This window comes from Adiantum capillus-veneris, chromosome 23, assembly GCF_014529385.1.
Source record: "Adiantum capillus-veneris isolate H3 chromosome 23, ASM1452938v2, whole genome shotgun sequence".
NCBI lineage: Eukaryota > Viridiplantae > Streptophyta > Polypodiopsida > Polypodiales > Pteridaceae > Adiantum > Adiantum capillus-veneris.
This window is the reverse complement of record NC_140953.1, coordinates 148694661-148715810: the sequence shown is the minus strand read 5'-3', so window position 1 is coordinate 148715810 and position 21150 is coordinate 148694661.

Here is a 21150-nt window from a genome sequence, read left to right as displayed (position 1 = left end):
TTTCCACTCAAGCCCCTCCTTTTGTACACGGGGGATTCACTAATGTGTTTCATATGGTACCACGTGAGTGTACAATAGGGGGATTTTGGTAAGTGTGCATAAGCATATACAATAGGGGTATCCCCCAAAACTTTCACACACATACCGTACATTTGGGGGGGATGTATAAATTAATAATATTTTTCTTAACAGAGTACTTTAGGCTTTACAAAATGATAAATTTGTGACACTTCACACATGGGATGTAGGTGCTTAAAGTTTATTGATTAGAGAAGATTCAGAGTGTGGACATGGAGAGGTAGGGGCCATGGCCAAGAATCTTGGGGCTACGTTTAGCAAACATGAAGTTAAAGCCTCTCTCCATATACACTTATCTATGATGCATACTCCTTTTCGGTAGTCTTGCCTTGAGCCAGTGATTGTGGTTCATTCTTGACTGGGGTGCCCCTTTTTATTGAGATGTTGGTTCCTGAATCCTCTTGGTTAATGATGCAAAAAAACCCATTTAAAAAATCTATAAATAAAATTCCAATGAGTATTATTTTGCAAGTGTCATTTAGAGATGTTTTTAGTTTTAGGATTTTGTCTCTTTGAATAGGATGAAAGAGCTCTATATAAGTACAATCGGTCAATACATTGACTATATATGCACTTTGAGTTTCTATCCAAATTAGAAGCCATGGTATTTGTTCATGTGTGTGTGTGTGTGTGTGTGTGTGTGTGTGTGTGGTGTGTGTGTGTGTGTGTGTGTGTGTGTGTGTGTGTGTGTGTGTGTGTGTGTGTGTGTGTGTGAGAGAGAGAGAGAGAGAGAGAGAGAGAGAGAGAAAAGAGAGAGAGAGAGAGATGCTGCACGTATGTGCTAAATATTGCAGAGAAATCGTATGTAATATCTAACTTTGACATGTATGTTTCACCTATATAGTGGAATTGAGCTATAAAGTTGTCTTTTAGACATCTCAAGTAGTATTTAACTTTGACATGTTATGGAAATTTATTTATTTACTTTAAATTAAAGCACTTTTGATTTTGTAAACTATTCTAGTTCAAATAATTGAGTATACTCCTTGATTACCAAGCCTGAAATCCTGTGTGGGAATCTTACAAAGTAGGTGGCACATGTAAATTAGAAACTTTGGTCTTTGTACAAGGGAAACCCTAAAAAAAACAATTTCATGAAGTTCTTGAAAATTCTTCCAAGCTATAAAATTTTGTGTACATATAAGGAAGGTGTTCATGTTAATACTATGGAATCCTTATGTAGGGGGTTATGTAAGCACTTCAATCTCCGTAGATAGGGGGCTAGACTACCATGTAAGGGACCATATATGAGGGGGGTTTACCTAGTGGGATGCACGGAAGTGACATCCCCTCCTTAGTATTAGTGAATACCCCGTGCTTTTGTATCCCACTTTAAGGGTTAAAACCTCAAATTTTTCAAGGCTTCTTGAAGTGGACATTTTACAACACCCCATGTTCATAATTATTTCCTTTCACCTTGTAACACCCTTCTTGTAAACAATGGGCTTCAAAGTCTTTGTAATTTGTGAAGAGGTGCTCCATAAAGTGGAGAGTGACTTCACTACATTCTTTGTAAATTCACAAGGGAATTAGACACCGCCCTACACCAAGGGTAAGACCTTTACCTCATACACTTGGGGTGCACTATGGCAAGGACAACCTTGGTGTTTTCAACGGACAAGGATTCCATACCTGGAAGATAAAAGCAAAGGGGTACTTAATGAAGAAACAACTATGGTCCACAATCAAGCCATCATGAGAGGGAGAGAAAACCAAGACTAGAGGCTCTCATGCACAATTCACAACACGGGATGAGCAAGCATTAGGGATCATTCTCACCATTGTAGGGGATAATTACATCCACTACCTAGATGAATGCACTACTTCATATGATCCATGGGTCACATGCACTTTGGATCCATAGCCAAACACTTCAAAATATCTCTCAAAATGCAACTCTATGGCCTTACCATGGAACCAGGAGAAGGTATTTCTTCTCTTGTCAAACAAATGAAGAGCATATGCACCTAGTTGGCATACATAAAATGCCCAGTGGAGAACGAAGACCAAACAAGTAGCCATTCTACTCCAAGTGGTACCAGATGCATAATATGGTCAGATTGTTACAGTGCTCAAGGGAAAAGAGCCCGTACCAAACCTATAGGACGTCATCAACTCGCTCCAAGAGCAAGAAAAGAAAATCCAAGACGCAAAGACTTCAAGAGGAGCTTTTGTTGCTACATCATCAAGGAGCCAAACAAACCAAAGATGCAAACACTACATTGTACCAATCTCACATCCAAAAATTGCTACAAAATCAACCCTTGTGTGCATTGTGGTAAAAATAATCATGGGTCTAATTGGATTATGTACAAAGATAAAGGAAAATTCAGCATCATTGAAGAATCTAGAGAAGAAAACAACAGAGAAATTTGCTATATAGATGTACTTTTCCTACACCCTAGTTGCTTACGATTCTCTAGGGGAGGAATTTATGCCCTACACCCTTGTTGACTACCATTCTCAAGGGGAGGTATTTTTGGCCTACACCCTACTACCACTACTCTCTAGGGCCTTTTTTTGTACACCTATATAGATGGGAGACTTAGACCCCACTAGAAGGTACCTTTGACATTTTCTCTACTCAAACACAAATAGGGGAGGATTGTTAGGATTTGTGCCTAAGCCCACTCCATGGAGCTCTCCTCTTACTCTACCTTGTTTAGATTCAATGTATCTACGTACTAGACTTGTCTACCACCTTTAGTTGGTGCTTCCATTGACTCCACATGGTACACACACCCACACACACACTCATAGAGAGGCATGCATGACCTAGAATATATTTGGGCTGATTTTTATGCCTACCATCACTTGTGACATCAGTCAAAGATTTCCCCAAATGTTTACATAATGGCTCTCTATGTATTTGCACTCTAGTTCAGTAATCAATCCAATTTGTGACTACTTTCTTTGTGCATTGAATCTCCTAATTATGCTTAGTGTGGCTACACATGATTTCACCATCATCATGAATGCTAGCCTAATATATCCACTGTAATCTACTTACTTAGCATATAAGAGGTAAAATGTAGAAGAAAATAAAGAAGAAAAAATTAAGGGAACAAACACATTTTATACATTATGCACATGAATTCTTTCCATCTTGTAGCTTAAGATCTTGCAATTGGCTACCAAAAGTACTACTACTCCCCCTTTGTCATTTTGAGTCACCCCAAACGAAGGTTAGTGCAATGTGCATGGGTGCAGACTATGTGTCTATGCAAGGCCATGTTATGTGACCTTATGATGCTAATGCAAGAGATGCATGGGGTAACAAGATGTGGTGCAAGATGCAGGTTGTGAATGAATTTTTTAGTGGTTTTTGTGGGTGAAGGTGCACTTATACTATCTGGTCCAAAAAAAAGCATTGGAAGATGGCACACCCTTTCCTTGATTGTTGGTTGGTGAGGCACACATGGCTTGATGTCCATGGGGTGCATGTGTTTGGGTACCCATTTGAACTATCCTACTTTGTTGGGTGAATACTGCTGAGGAATTTGTGGAAGTGTTAGTTTGGGTTTCCATTTCTATAGGTTCTACATGGTGGGTTTAGATTGCGTGGGGATCCATTGATACTTCTGTGTGTTTTCCAGTGTGGTATTGGTCATTTTAGGGTGCTTCTGCCAAGTATTCTTGCAGCAAGGTTGCTACGATTTTGTTTGAGAATCGTGACTTTTGGTTGGTTGTTTTATATGTGGAAGTTGGGACTTAGGGATCCATATCTTTGTAACCATGATTTTTTTCTTCATCAATACCTTTCTAGTTGATTGTTGGGAGAAGTGTTGAATAGGCAAGGTAGCCCGTGTTGGTTGTTGATCCATAAGAATAGGTTGAACATCCCATAGGTGATATGTTATTGCCAGTAGAGTGACGTAACTTTTCATTAAGTTTGAACTACAAAATGTCTTCCTGCCAATCTGAACTTCTTTGCAAGTTTGCATCCATTGTACGCCTAGGATGACAAATTCGTTAAGATCTGTGTTAGCCATGACATGGAATTGATGTGGACAGGTGTGGCCATCAATATTGATTGAAAATTTTGCTTGGCCTAAGCTGACAATATTTCCTTTGTTTGCCACTTTGAACTCTATTTGATTCGTCGTCAATGGTACGATGACCATCTATAGGAATGTAGAATACTTGATAACATTGGCCCGAGCTCATGTATCTGCTAATGCTCGCTCTATTGATTCATTGGTTACATTCTAGGACAATATATATTCACAATCTCATTAATCTCTAGAATTTTTGTGTTTTCCCATCGTGAACTCTTGTGTTTTGTACATGAGTCTGGCTCAAGTACTTGTTTCTCTCATTTGACTCTATACATAGCCTCAATATACTATCATTTCCTTGCTTGTATAGCCTTCCCACTATCAACATAAGTGATTTGGTTTCCTTAATGATTGTACTTGCCTTTATATCTGTAGTGATCCAATGGTGAGAAAAAAAATGACATGTTTTCTCCATCTTGGCACCATCTCAATGTTGAATAGATAAGAATCCGGCAAGTTATCATCAATTCCTATGGGTGCTTTGTCATGAGTCAATCTTGACAAATGGTCAAACCTTTGATGTGTGGTTGCCTTCTTGACCACGACTCTAAAATCAAACTCAAGCAAGATGATAAACCATCAATACATCCAGTTTTGCAAGGTTTGTTCATGAAGTATAATAGTAGTTGATAAACCACAAAGAGTACAATTTTATTTATGAGAAGGTAGTGCCTAAACTTTTCTACCACATAAATCATTCCTAAACCTTCTCTCTCTATGGTTGTATAGTTCTTATATGCACTATTGAGTTCTCAATTGGAGTTATAAATAGGAAAATCCATGTTGTTTTCTCTAGGCTGAGCTAAGATGCATCCAATTGCATAAGTTGATGCATCTACTTGGACATGGTATATTTTTGTCCAATCAAGAGCTTTTAGAATTGGAGTGGAATCAATCTCTACTTCACTTTATAGAATGCTTCTTCACATTCATCGGTCCACTCAAATTGTGTGATAAAGGAGTAAAGAGGCTTAGCGATAATGGCATACATATAGATGAACCGTCTATAGTACGTGCAATGGATCATAATGGCTTGTACCTCCTGAACGTTTGTTGTTCTTGGTAGAGAAACAACCATTTGGATCTTCTCCACATCTTTAGAAATCCCATTCTTAAACACTATGTGCCCTAGAATCTTTGCTTGTCTTACCATGAAGACACATTTTTTTGGGTTTAAGCAAATACTATACGTTTTGCACTTCTTGAAGATTTTCTTCAAGTGATCGATGTGCTTATTTCTTAGGAGAGAGTGCATGCATAAGTCATCCATGTAGATTTCTAAAAAAAATCTTAGATATTCCTGCCTTTGAAATGTGGCAAGTACATTGGTTAAGACAAATAGCATTACTCTATAATCGAATATGTCCCATCCTATGGCAAAGGCCATCTTATGCTAATCCTAGGGCTTTATTGCAAGCTGTTTGTAACCTGAGAAGCCATCAAGAAAGCTTTTTACCTCCTTTCTTGAAACTCACTCAATTACATGATCCGTAATTTGGTAAGGGATACTTGTCTCGAATTCTAGTTGTTTGAGATTTGCACATACACGTAATTTATCATTTTTCTTGGGCACTACCACAATCGGTGATACCCAATCTATGTGCTCAATCTTGTAGATAAACTCTACTTCCTTAAGCTTGTCTATCTCCTCTTTCATCTTCTTGGTAAATATCTCATTGCAAGTGTAGGGATGTTGTCTGCGAGGTTTAGCATCACTCTCAAGGGGTATCATGTGTTGATAGATTCTTGAGTCCACCCCTGTTAATTGAGTCATCGTCAATTAACAGAAGCTACTAAAGGACGAGCCTTATAGATGTACATCAAAGATTAACATGAAGAAGCAGTAAAGATTGGAGTTACACATTTTTTACATTTTCCAAAAATGGTCATGTATTGTAAATTCTCGATTTATTTCAAGCCATTGTAATATTTTTAATGTGTTACGGGCTCAATGGGAGTTCCAAGATGTAAAGATCAAGTTAGTTAGTGTGCCTAGGTTGTAGATTCAGTAAGTGGTGAAGCCCTAAAGGCCTTGGTCACCCGAACACTGCATATTTTTACCCTAGGTATATAAGGCAGTGTGTAAAAGAAATTAGGGTTCTCAAGCTCATTTGTTGAGACCACTCACTTGTGAGAGCTCTTGAGGTGTGTGGCTATGGAGTCCTTGAGCTTCTCCTCGCTCATGTGACTTGATTAACACTAATCAATGCTTAATTCTCTTTCACTATGCCTCTCTCATACTCCTTGTGATTGCTTGTGATGCTTTGATTAGCTAGATTGCAACTAGTTAGTGGTTAGTCCAGCTCTAATCTTGTGCGTTTGCCCTCTTTTTCCTATGTGTGTGCGTGTGGTGATTAGTATGTTGCACGATAGGATTAGTGTTGTGTGCATCTTGCAATTGTTAGTGTGTGTGTTTGGGTTGATTCGAGGTGAAGAGAAGTGCATGTGGAGATGGCCAATCATTGTGGCTTAGCTCCTCCTCAGGCCGAGAAGCTTACCTAAAATAAGAGTGCTATCCCACAAAGCAATCGAACCCTCACTATAATTTTGAAGATTTAAAAGCCATTGAGTGTCAATATTTAAAAGACATTGAGCCTCAGTCCCTCTCTATTTTGACACCTTTTCCCATGGTGAGCCTGAATTTTTTTTAAAAAAACCTTCCTCGAGCTTAAAAGCTTCAACAATCGTGAGAAGACGTGCTTCTCAAAAAAGAAGAGTGACTTCACACTCAACCAAAACCTTTGTAGATTTATAAAAATCATAATGTGTATGCTTTAATTTATTTTGTAGAAAGGGATTAGACACTACCCAAAAGCAATAAGAGCTTCTCCTCACACAGGAAGGGGTGCACCATGGGAAAGGAAAGCTAAGACAATTTGATGGCACGAGTTTTCACGCATGGCAAGATAAATTGAAGGGCTATCTAATGAAGAAGCAACTCTAGAGAGTAGTAAAATGTTTAGGCAAGGGGAAACCGTCCAAACTAGAGAAGCCAGAGCTCAACTCCAAAGCAAGGTTACCAAGCACTTGGGATAATTCTCACTACATAGATGACAATTTTGTGCCCTACTTAAACAAAGCTACCAATGCACTCAATGCTTGGGAAACACTAGAACATATGTTTGGTGCACTCTCTAGCCTCATCAATAGACTAAAGTGTATCTCCACTCAATTGTATACATTGAGGCACTAGTTAAAGAAGAAGACAAAGTAGATGTGCTCTTAAAGGCTCTTCCTAAGGAATATGATCAAATTGTAAATGTGCTCAAAGGAAACAAACCAATATCCTCACTTGAAAGCTCGTTAATTATCTAGAGGAAGAAGATAAGAAGATCAACAAAGATAACAAAGAATCAACATCAAATGGAGCATATGTTGTAATCTCTTTAAACAAGAAATGTGCACACTGTAGTAGAACCAATCACCAATCCAAGGATTTCTTTAAATTCAAAGAATGTCAACATTGTGGAAGGACAGGATATCTACCATTCCGCTGCTTCTACAGAAACAACAACCAATGAAGGAACAACGGCATCAAAAGGACCATGGAAAAGAGATAGAAAGATTGAGGAAAGCCAACCTAATTGAAGAATATGATCATGAAGATGAAGGAACTTCTAGGAACTCTCTCATTACCTACACAAATGTACTCTGGCATGTAATTAAACCCTACTTTCTCTATTTTTGAAGACTACATGATGTGTCCTTTTGAACCTTGGCAATGAATCCAATTGAGAACCACCATGATGAATCATGTGGAACTTGTAGATGTATCAAAGATATTCCTGGAGACATATGAATAATCCACGCTTAGGAGGGTGATTGTTGGGGTAATCCTAGTATGGTGTAAGGTTTCCAGTTTCTGAAACCTTAGAAATTGTATAAAGCCTAATCAAATTAACTTGGGTGTTAAGAAAACACTGTAGAATGATCCAACTATGGTAAAAATTGGTATTTTTGAAACCGTGACCAGAGATTTACTAGGGCTAGAATTTTTCAAAACCTGTGATAATTATCTTAACCTCAGATACATAGTTTAACTAATTATCTCAATAGAATTACACTGTTTTGAGGAGAAAATAAAAAGGAGAAAACAACAAACACATTCAAAATGCTTTGAGATAATTATCAAAGGTAAATCACATCTTATGAAACCCATGATAATTATCTTAAGCTCAGACAATTAGTTTAACTAATTATCTTAGTAGAATTACTCTATGTTTAAGAAAAAATAAAAGGGGAAAAATAGCAAACTAATTCAAAATACTTTGAGATAATTATCACAGGTAAATCACATCTTATGAAATCCATGATAATTATCTTATTCTCAGATAATTAGTTTAACTAATTATCTCAGTAGAATTACACTGGTTTTAGGAGAAAATAAAAGGGGAAAATAGCAAAATGATCCAAAATGCTTTGAGATAATTATCAGAGGTGAATCACATGTTTTGAAACCCATGATAATTATCTTAACCTCAAATAATTAATTTAACTAATTATCCCAGTAGAATTACACTATTTTAAAGAAAAATAAAAGAGGGAAAATAGCAAACTGATCCAAAATGCTTTGAGATGATTATTAGAGGAACAACACATCTTAGGAAATGCATAATAATTATTTTAACTTCAAATAACTAGTCTAGCTAATTATCTCAGTAGAAAAACTTTGTTTTGAAGAAAAACTTAATGGAGAAAAATAGTAATTTAAATTAAAAATATTTGAGATAATTATCACAGGTAAATCACATCTTAACAAAATCATGATAATTATATTAACCATAAATAATTATTTAAGCTAATTATCTTAGTAGAAAAACACTATTTTGAGGGTAAATTAAAGGGGGAAATTAATAAAACATGTGATATGATTACATGCTATTTATCAAAGCTAGATTATACAATTAAGAGGCTGTGATAATTATGTCAAGTTTAGAAAATTAGTATAGATATTTATCTAAGTCAAATTATACTAATTCTAGCTAAAAACTAAAGAGGAAAATTATTAATTCATGCTATATGATTACATGCTTTTTATCAAAGCTAGATTACATGTTGAAAAGGCTGTGATAATTATGTCAAGGATAGAAACTTAGTATAGATATCTAGTTTAGACAAATTATACTACTTCTAGCTAGAAACTAAAGGGGGAAATTAGTAAATCATATTATATGATTACATGCTATTTATGAGAGCTAGATTACATGATAAAGAGGTTGTGATAATTATTTCAAGGTTAGAAAATTAGTATAGATATTTATCTAAGTCAAATTATAATACTTTTAGCTAAATATTAAAGATGGAAATTAGATAATTAAGTTGGAAAATTAATATATAACTACAAAAGGTCAAAAATACCCTTATCTATTTGTGATAATTATACCATAGCTAATTAGTGATTTTAGAAAATTATTATTGACCAAAAGTCCTATTTTTAGCAAAAGATCAATTAAAATAAATAGACTTTGAGGTCAAAAGTTTTTGGGAAAATTATAGTAAGTGTAAACCTATGATATAAATTTGACGAAATGAAATCTCTAAGAGAAAATAAATAGAATAGATATTAACCTCAAAATAAGCACATTCCAAGCGTAAAATTTGATGGGAAAATTAGAAAAAAGATATACAAAATTATAAGAAAATTAGGACAGCTTAGAAAACCCTTAAGGAAGCTATGGAAAAAGTTATCATGCTTATATAGGAAAATAAGACTATAAATTTAACTTAGATTTGGGTAAAATTAGATATAAAGGCTAAGTCTAGCTTTTGGATTATTTACCTAATGACTAGATGTCCTTTTTATAAGGATAAGAAGTTATGGCACCTAAAAGGACCCAAGCCAATCCTACATCTGATGATGAGGGCAGAGCTCTAAAAAGAATTAGAGCGTCGCACGACGACGAAGTTGGGCCTAGTAGTAAGCCTACGGAGGAGAATCTTCAGGCGCCAGCGCAACAACAGATGGCCGATCAATCCCAGGTGGGTTTCCCATTATTCAATTAAGTCTTTAAATAGTTTAAGTTCTTTTATAAGTTAACATTGCATACGTAAGGAGTCAGTAAGAATCAGAAAAGGAATAGTTGGTTAAAAACGGAAGGTAACTTCCAAGAAACCAACATGCATTTGTTTATAAAGTAGGAAATAAATGTTTGGGTTAAAACTGGTTGAATTAGGAAAGATATGATTGATCATCCTTCAGACAACTTGTCTCAAGACACCTCCGACTCCTTGGTATAAATTGATGATAATGATGGCTTTCTAGCCACAGATAAGTCGGTTACCCCCATTTACGATGAGTTTCTACTCCGTGTCATGTCTTGATGTTTCTACATAAGTTAGGATACCGTTTTTATCCTAGGGGAGCCACCCGGTTGTATGGGCAACTGGTTTGGTGTATGGGCAACCGGAACCTTGGGTGGGGGTTTATCCACTCCGGATTGTGAATAAGGACTGGGTGCCGTTTTTTCACCCTTAGGTGGTCTTGAGACAAGAAGAGTACTGGTCATGGTTATGATGGACAATGTTTTGATTGACAATACCCTGTCTTAAGTTTAAAGATGTATGTTTTCTAAAAGAATGCTTTCAATGCTTTCTTTAAGGAATTATTGTGACGGAACGTTAAAAGAAACCATTATTTTAAATGTTATAACAATGTGATAGTAATTAGAAGATAAATGAATCATGTGTGGGTGCGGGGTGGTAAGTGGGGATTGACTAAGGTTGTCAATCATGGACGGGTGGACCTGATTAGTCAGGTAACTATCCATCCCCGCCCACTAAAAACGTTTGGAAAACATCTTCACTTGGAAGAGGAGTCCACCAACGGCTGTGCCCTCACATATGTTAGGGGGGAAAAAGCGTTGGTTGAGGATACCTTAGCCCAATTTCTAGAAGTTATAGGGCCGAAATAATTTTTTGTACTTTTAATACGTTATCCCATTTCCGCTGCGAGACAGGACTAGGTCTTCTTCTAAGGCTATAGACCCAAGCCATTGTCAATGGTAAAGGTCTATTCCTTGGATTTTTCTTGTTTAGAGACTCTGATTTTTATCAGACCTAGAGACCTGTCAAGGATCCCATCCCGATATTGGTATTGGCGGGTTGGGTATCTCACGTATGGAGATTCTTTCTAAGCATGTATGCATGATTTCAGGCTTAGGAGGGTGATTGTTGGGGTAATCCTAGCTTATATTCCTAGTGTCTATGGGCAGGACATCAAGATGTATGGGCAACATTTGCCAAGGTAAAGAAAGGTATTGGTGGAAAGGGATGTATAAGGATGTGGCTGAGTTTGTGGAGTCTTGCGTGACATGCCAAATGTATTCAAATGTACGGCATCGTGATGGAATACAACCTACTTATCCATTGGCCATGCATTACAAATGGGTTGTGGACTTGGTCACAATGCCTTTGGTACCTTGGCAAATGAGGTATTTAGTGCTTGCAAGAGAAGATTTATCCAATCAAGTTGAAGGGCATGTATTGAGGACAAAGAGAACACAAGATGTATGTAAATTCCTTCGTGAAGATGTGATTTGTCGCTATGGATGTGTGGGAAAGATAAATACAGATAGAGGAGAATTGGATGCTGATGAAGCAAGGGAATTTTTCTCTAGGATGGGCATCAAAATAGCTCTAACTTGTGCTTATAACCCAGAGGGAAATGGGAAAAGTGAAAGAGGGCATCCTCCAATAATAAAACCTTTAGCTAAGGCTTGTGAATGTAAGCTTGGAGAGTGGCCAAACTGACTGCCATTTGCATTGTGGGCTGACCGTACAACACATAGTTCAATCACTGGCTATATGCCCGTTGAATTGATGTATGGTCAAAAACTTGTGATGCCAAAAGAAGATGTAGTTCTTACATGGAATGTATTGCCATGGGAAGATGGAATGAGTAGAGAAGACCTTCTTGCATTGCACATACGGAAATTGGAAAGCATTTCTAAAGACATTGAACTTGCAAAAGCTTGACTAAAGAATGCAAGGTTGGAAAACAAAGACAAATTCGACAAGAGGCATAGGCTCAGACCAAAAGACATGGAAGAAGGTGATTGGGTGTTGGTGTATGATAGTAGCCTTGAAAACCAGCACTCTACAATAAAGAAGCTTGAAAAAAGATGGTTTGGTCCTTATGTTGTCAAATATGTGCATGAAAATGTAACTTACACTTTGCGTGAACTGGATGGGACAGAAATGAAAATTCCCATTGCAAGAAAAATAATAAAATTATGCAAAAGAAGAGGGGATTCTGATCCATTTGATGCACAATCTAGTGAAGAATATGATGGGTCTAACTATATGAAAATTGAGGACGAGAGTGAAGATGTGGCATCTGACCATGAGTTTTAATGCTTAACAAATGTTGTTGTGGCACATACCAAAGGATGTACAGGTTCAGAGGGGGTGGATGTCATGTCGTGGCACGTACATAGTGTCAAATAAAAACATTCACCTCAATTTTGACACTTCTCGATGCATGCAAATAAAAGCAACATGTACATATTGTGATATATGTTGAAGCGGCTACTGTGGTCGCTATCATGTACATACACATCCGGGGAGTCATGGCCCTGGATGTGGTGCCTTTGCGTGCTTTTCCACTTGACAAGATTCTTATTTTTTGGTTTTATGATTTACATACTCCAAGTGTTGCATGGTGGCACACTCATCTCGCCTATAAAGAGTGATGCAGACAAAACTGCCAAAAATAACAGTTAACAGACGCCGTTGCAGAATTGCATGGAAAGTAACCTAAAATGGTATATTGATGAAACATGATTTTTATTTATGCTTTTATCCCTATGCAAGTGAGCCCATGGATTTAGGGGTTTTATGACTCTGCTTGGGATTTTTCGCAAAGTTGGCATTTTTTGGGTCAAAAATGACCTGAAAATGACCTAGTTTTGGTCCAAAGTGGCAAATCGGCCCAAAAATTGACACATCCCATATTTCCATGGGGAAGAGAGAGAGGACTGATTTTTACAGGAAAAACCTGCAATTTTCTTCAACTGGGCAATAGCTTCCATGGTTGCCTAATCTATGTGTGTTGCAGTCCCGCCTCTTTGTAATCTTGTATCTGAGCCTGTGAGGGAGTGAATTAGGGTTTCCCCTTATCAAAATGGTGTGTGGGCTTCAATAAAGAAGCTCATTAATCTCTAAAAAATCAGAAAATGAAGGTGGAAGCTTGAGTAATCCTTGTCAACTATTTGAAGTTACGACTATGTAATTGAGGGCGAGGCTACATGTTTCCATGAAAGAGGTTTGGGTTTTGATTGAAGGTTGTGCTTCTATGAGAGTTGAAGTTTCATGGCTGAAAGTTTAGAGTTCTTAATTTCTCTTTTTAAGTAAAATTGGACGTGAATTGTTGAACCTTTCATCGCGAACTCGCCTACAAAAACAAGCAAATCCCAAGCATAATAGGGAAGAGGGTTTGTGATTGTCTTGTCACGAACGCTCTTAGTTTTTGTGTCATCTTTAGAAAGAGGGTTGGTGATTCTCCACAAATGCTTTTTCATAAAGTGTTTGTGTCTCTCATCATGATCCCTCACAGCCAGAGGTTTTACACCTTCCTAGCGAGACCGCACACATTCTGACAGCGGATGGTTTGTTTGGAGTGTCATTTCTTCCATTGCATTCACAAGGGAAATCTTTACACGAGATTGTAAGTTTCTCGTGATGAATGTGTGATTTACTGTGTCTAACCTCCTTCTAAATCTTCTCATAACTCACATTTTACACATCAAAATTGCATTTTATGCATATGAAGGGTGTTGGAGCATCATTGCTAAGCTAATAGGTGCATTCAGGACCGAAAATAGTTAGGTCAAGTCTGCCCTCTACATAATAATTTCATTTTTGGTGAGTGGTCAAAAGGGAGATTTGAGACCCTAGACATGATCCTTTACTGGTTGCCTATCCTCTCTATAAGTTTGGTTACATTTGGACTTTGTTTGTTTAGTGAATCGATGAGACTTATTGCGATGTTACGAATATTTTTTGCTTCCTGATATGCAGTTGAGTGTTTCTTTGAGTACGTAGGTGCTGAATGCGCTTTCCAAGATATTGACAACCTCTTTTAGTCTCCATGCACTAGTCGGTTCGACGACATGGTATGATATTTATGTGCGTGGTTCTCATTATCACTACAATAAGATAGTTAGGCTAAGCAAGCAAAGGGCCAAACACTAGTACCATTTGATAGAGATTGTTTCCAAGCATAGCTTTTGGGGACAAATTGACAACAAAAATACACTCAAAAAATGAAACTGGAAAAAAACCTTCAAAAGCTTGGGAATCGGACCAAAATTTGGGGCTTCTCAACTTTTAGTGATCCAAATCCAAAACGTTTTAGGGAATAGCGTCAATAGAGTCTAGACAAACCAATTGACCAAGTTTCATGTCAAAATGAGGTCAAACATGGATCGTGATCCATGTACCTTTTCATGATTTTTGGTTGAAAATTGACAAGAGGTACCTAACAACAAATAGAACGATTTTCCCAAAAGGTACATTGGCAAAGAAGTTGAAAAAAGTTGGTCGAAAGGGCCAAAAATCAGAAACCTGTCAAAAAACCACAAAACAAACACAAGAACTCACTTTTGGTTGACAAAAAATGATGCAAATCCAAAAAGATTTTCGGAGTAGGCTAAAGACATCACAAGTAACTAGTAGGCAAAATTTCAGGTCAAAGATTTGATGGAACATGGATCACAATCCATGTACCTTTTTTGAATTCTTAGACAAATATTGTATTAGCCTATACCATAGCCCATTGTGAGAAATATCTCCCAAAGAAGGATAGCCCAAAAAGTTCCAAAGTGGGTCAAAAAGGTCAAAAGTGCTTTGAGACTAATTGCCAGGACAAACCTATGTTTTGACTTTTGACTGACCTAATCAAGCCCAAACCACATAAAAATCATATAGCTAGTATCAAGAGACTAAGGACAAGCTTCCTATGAAATTTCATCACAATTTAACTTAACGGTACATGGATCAAGATCCATGTTACTTTGTTACAGATTTAGACCAACTTGCATCATAGCTAGAGCTAGGGTGTGCCCGGGACACTCAAGGTGACACCTTCACCAAGAGACAGAGGGTCCAAAACTTAGAGCACATGGGTTGGGAGGCTATCATCTAGGTGACGTGAGTCCCCTTTGGCGGCTCGTTGATGGGCTCGTCCAAAAAACGGCCCGAGATCACGTATAGCTTGATGCGCACGGGAGCTTTCGTGGCACCGTGCGTTCATGAAGTTTGATTGAGTGCAAAAGCGTCTTTAGGATCAATGTTGAGTGAACGAGGCTATTCGGGCCTTGAGCGCATGTCTAAGAGGTCCCTCTGGAACTCTCTCAGGCCACTTTGGGCTAACTTGAAAAATCACCTAAAATGCCCCGGACCGACTGAATATGCCAACAACGGTCGGTCGCAAACAACAAGGGCCTTGGGCACGTGTTCATGAATGTGCATGGCTTCTCTTGAAGAGGAAGTCACAGCCTCCGCATGAAGTACCTAAACATCCAAAACGAACAAGTCAGAAGGATTCTAGTGGTCTTTTCAAAATTAAATTTGGATTTGTTTTGAGCATTCTGCAAGGAAAAATTTTAGTTTTATATCAAAAGGACAATTATTTTATCGAATCAAAGATTTTTGACTAATAGAGTGGCTGTAAACTCATAGCCGCCAAGTGATTCTTGTATAGACTGTAGGGGCTAGAGCATTGCTGTCTGAATCGACTCCGAGCTAAAGGTCTAGAGGCTACAAGAGGTAACATGTCAAGGTTCTACAAAGGTAATTGTTTTAATGTATCTAAGATCTGATATAGTTTATCAGATTAGAAACCATGTTGTAGGAGACCAAGTTAGCCATATTTCCATAGAAAAGAGTGTGAATTAGGGACCGTTGCCTCCCTTAGAGACCATCATTTGAGGAAAGTCTATCGGAGACTTTGTCATAGAGATCATACACCATCATGGCTAAGGGAATCAATCAAGTGAGTTTTAAGGAGGAACCAACTGAGGGGCATGAAAATATCAACAAGCTTCTAATATAAAACTATTGCATTTAAAGTTTCAATTGAAAAATGAGCAAAAGGAAAAAATGTACAAGGATGGTATGGACCGCTATTGCATAAATCTAGAAGACTAGTCTAGCAAATTCAGAGACCTAGTATATGTCGACTATAGCAGGATTTCTATTTTGATAAAGATGGTACGATGTAAATGGTTGCACTCAATCCCTATATTGTGGACAAATGGAGATTGACAGGTATGGAAGATAAAGTAGACGTAGAACTTGAAGAGTGAATGACACCGAATAGGTTAATAAAGACAATGCTCATGTGGGACTGTATAGATATGATTATGGGGACCAAATGCTCTATTATAGATATGAGGAGCCCAATGTAAGATAGTTGAATGACCGCAAGAAGTTATATGTCTGTACTTACATTGAGGGGAGGGATATTCACATAATTATGATGGATAAGTATGGATGGACGTACTCGCTTGTAGACTGTAAAGAGCTTGAGAGATATGCATATTTTGGAGGACATCAATATTATACAACTCTAGAGCTAGTTGGACCTACCATGTCCTATACTAGACCAGAAACAATGAGAGTGAGTCCTAAAAGATACAAAGTTGTAGAGTCAATGAGTCATCCATAGTTTTCAGCTATTAAACCTATGGGAGCCTTGAGTTCTAGAGTTCCAATGACCTCAGATAGGGGCAACAAAGCTCCTAAGACAATGTATACTAAGAGAGATCCTTTTACTATTTTTAGAGAGCATGGAGTGCATCTTGAGGGAAGACCAGTAGAAAGAACTTTAGTTACAGTACCTGGAGGAGGATACAATGTAGAGATGTTCTAGCAAAAGGATCAAAAGTTGTGAGAATGGTGGCAAAGCAAGGGGTCTAGACTCCAACTGCATCAAATGATGAACAAAGAAAATCCAATGCAAAGGGAGGGGTCTAGACTTGAATGCTCAACAAATGGTCGAGGAAGTGATCAGGAAAATGAACCAAGTCAACATACCAAAACCTAATGTGAAACAACAGCAGAGAAGAAGATGTGACATATGTGGAGGGGATCACCCCATCCAATGGTGTAACACCCAACCAAGAACAACATCAATGAATACACAACATGTGTTGAAGTGGTGTGAGATCGAACAGAAAATGGACCAACCATGAACGCATGAGTGTTTCTACATCCGGAACAATGTGAGGGAGAGACCATATGGACCTTCAAGGGGGAAACCGTTTCCACTACCACCGAGGTACCAGATATGCCCAAACAACATAGCCCAAGGGGGAGACAAGTCTCAACCAATGTTAGGCCAACAAACTCCTTTGCCTCAAGACAACCAAGCAATTTTGAGAGATACACAATCCGTAGAGACACTCTCAGATTAGAATATGATGCCACCAATATCATGTTATGAAGAACCAAATGAGACATTTGAGAGAGAAATCAAAAGTACTGCTTACACCAACGACAGTCATCTCTCTTGGATGAGTCCTAAAGATACTGCAGAGCCATTGTATGTGACACAACCCACAAAAAATCATTATCTGATGGATGAGAACATACTTATGCTCATAAAAAACCAAAATTATAAACCTAGAGGTCATCCTCCTAGAACAAGACAGCCAATGGGATCTCCACAAGAATCCCCATTAGCAGGACAATGCTATGAATGCGGAGGTGATCATTGGGTAGGAAATTTTCCCCACAAGGGTGAGTGCAAAAAGATTTTTGGATTTTGCGAAAGATGTGGCATAGAGCGTTTGCTTCTAAATTGTCCCAAAAATCCAGATAACAAAGGAAAAGAAGGGAATGAACATAATTGGGATTATGCCATGGTCAAGTGGATCAAAAAGTGGGCCAACAACTCCTATCAATGTGGCGACCAAAGCTCAAGCTTAGGAAGATGTAAAAAAAGAACCTGTGGAAATTGAAAATCAACCACTAGTTCAATCAAAATTAGAAAGCTTAATTGTAAGGAATCAGCAAAAATTATGGAAAGAAAAAAGAGACAAAAATGAAAGCAAAAGGTCTTAATGAGAAAACTGCCTTAGAGACCAAGCTGCAACAAACAAGAAAGCAGTTGGAAAAAGAAAAGAAAAAGAAAAGGAAAACAAAGCCTTCTAAAATATCATCTAGAGGTTCAGTCCTGGTGGACAAAGTGCTAGAACCATTAGACACATTATTCCAGGCCTATGAAGCCAGACTAAAAACCAACTAGACAAGGGAAAACATATGGTTGACGTACGTGCATTTTGAAGTTGAAAAAAAAAGATCAGAAATGTGCAAAAGTCTCGTAGAGACTGCTCAAGCTCTTATGGAGCCAAACATCCCTAAAATAGAAGTGTTAATCCATAAAAAAGATGGGGAGCTTGAGTACAATAACAATTAAACAAATGATGAAATGAGACCTGGACCTAAAACACCAGTGCATACAATGGTAGGACAACTTCTAAATTTGCACCTATCCCTAAAATCAATATGGACCATGAATTCTACCTTGGGGACATCCAATCCCTATATGGGATGTTGGAACTGAAGTATCCGGAGAAAGTAAGCGTGAAACATTGAAGACCTTACGGTCTTTCATAGGAGAGCATGAAAGAAAACCTGAAGTCAAGATTGTGTCTTCCTAAAGGAAATCGTCTCAGAAGGTAATGGACACCAAAACATTGCATGTGTAACTCCCATACATTTTTAGAGTTATTATAAATTAGACCATATATATGGGGAAAGTGGGCAAGAATTTAGAAAATATGGGGCTAAAAATTCCTCATCAAACAATCCCCTTAGATGAGAAAAAAGGAAAAACACCACAAGACAAACCCAAGGCAAAACCAGTACCTGTAAACAAGGTGGGAGATTACTACGAAGGTGAAGAAGGGAACATAACCTTGCCTTTGGAGGGAGTGAAAATGATTTCTGTTCTAGATAGTAGGGAGAGAGTGGCCATTGCAAAAAACAAAATATGAGAAAAATGGGGAAGACCAGCTCTCCAAAAAACAAGAATGAAGTGCAACTTAAAGATGGGTACGTAGAAAGACTAGTAGGTATGTTGGAGCAAATCATCGTATCCTCTTGTGGGATCAAATACAAGCATACCTTTGCAATAGTAAACTTTGGCAAAAGACACTATTTTGATGCCATTCTAGGAAGACCATTCATGTGTCAACTCAAGATGGTGCAAGATTGAAGTTATGACCATATATTCTTAAGGCACAAAGAAGTTACAACGAGAATTAGTGTCAAGGACCACAGCTACAGAGATGTTAGTCAAACTCCTATAGAGGAGTTTTACTCAACAACAATCAATGAAAAAGAGATAACTACATGGTTGCAAAGAAAAGTGCACCTTTGGATGTGTGCAACTTCTGAATGTGGGATCTTGAAGAAGGAGGATTGCATCCTAGAAAGACTAGTAGAGGATAAGGACTATACCCTAGAACCATTTTTGAAAGAATTGTTTGAACCATTTGGTTGGAACCAGATACTAGTAACTCTAGATGTATGCATGAATAAAATAACCCCAACCAAATTTTGTGTGACGAGGAGGGCTATGACATAGCATTCTTTTAGATGGTGAGTGTTATCTTTGGAATCAAGATCAGAGACTAAGGACCTCATTACAAAAGAAATAGTTGATTGCAAACTCACAATTGATGAGGTTTCCATCAGAGATCTGGGGGATGAGAGCAATGATGAATTCCAAGATTCACATGAAGAACCTATAGAGATAGACGCAAAGGATGAGCCATCTAGTAGCTTTGAAAATGAAACAAAGCACAGAGGCTATCTTCTACAATTTACCTAACCAAAAATCTAGAAGATAGGAAAGGTATTGGGCCAAACATATATGGAAAAAAAAGAATAAACAGGAATACATATGCCTCTTGTGAAGAGAAAAACTTAGTACTTAATGCTCGTAGGAGCCATAGATTGTGTCAAAGACAAAGTCACAAAAAGATTCACCATCCTTGATTTGAAGAAAACCGACAACCTTAAAAAACAAAGCAAACCTAAAAACAAAGACACAACTGACACATCATCAATAATGACACAAAAAAATCACCAAAAAAAAATCAAAACTTTAAACAGACCTTGAAGGAAGTATAGACAATTGAAATGGAGAGCAAAGAGAGTTCTAACACTAACAAATGAGATGTGCCCTCTCACTAAAAAAAGTACACCATACAAGATTAAAAAATCATAGTTTAAAAAATGATGCAAGATCTTAAAGAACCAGTGAAATCATATGATGGACCAAAGATAGTGAAGCGCATTGATTTAGCTAAACCAAGAGAGGAACCAAAACCGGAATACATTTCTATTGACCTCACAGAGGAGGAAGAATAGCTACTAATACACTCAAATAGTATAGAGATGTGGTTTCTTGGTCATATAAATATCTTACGGGGGTTGTTGGGGGTACCATCGTAGCATAGCTCCAATGATGGAAAAAATTATCAATCCGGAGAGATGAGCTACCCGGCTAGAGCTAATCATGGTAGCATGAATGGTGACTCTATGAGGTAAGCTTCTTAGCCTATGGAGGAGCTAAGCCACAATGATTGGCCATCTCCACATCCACTTCTCTTCACCTCAAATCAACCCAAACACACACACTAACGATTGCAAGATGCACACAACACTAATCCTATCATGCAACACACTAATCACAAGCACACACACATAGATTTATTGAGCACCACACTCCAATCAAACCTACATGCACACAAAATAAAAAGAGGAAAATCACACAAGATTAGAGTGGGATTAAACACTAATTAGTTGCGATCTAGCTAATCAAAGCATCATAGGCAATCACAAGAAGCCCGGGGGGTTCACTATATGTAAAACTACCATATCACGTACGTTCAAGACATGTTTGTAAAACCCCTTATCTGTGAATTTTGTAAAGAAGATAATGTACCCTTTTCTTTTAAAAGCTGTAAGTTTTGTTCAAATTTTAAAAAATAATGCCCTTCTG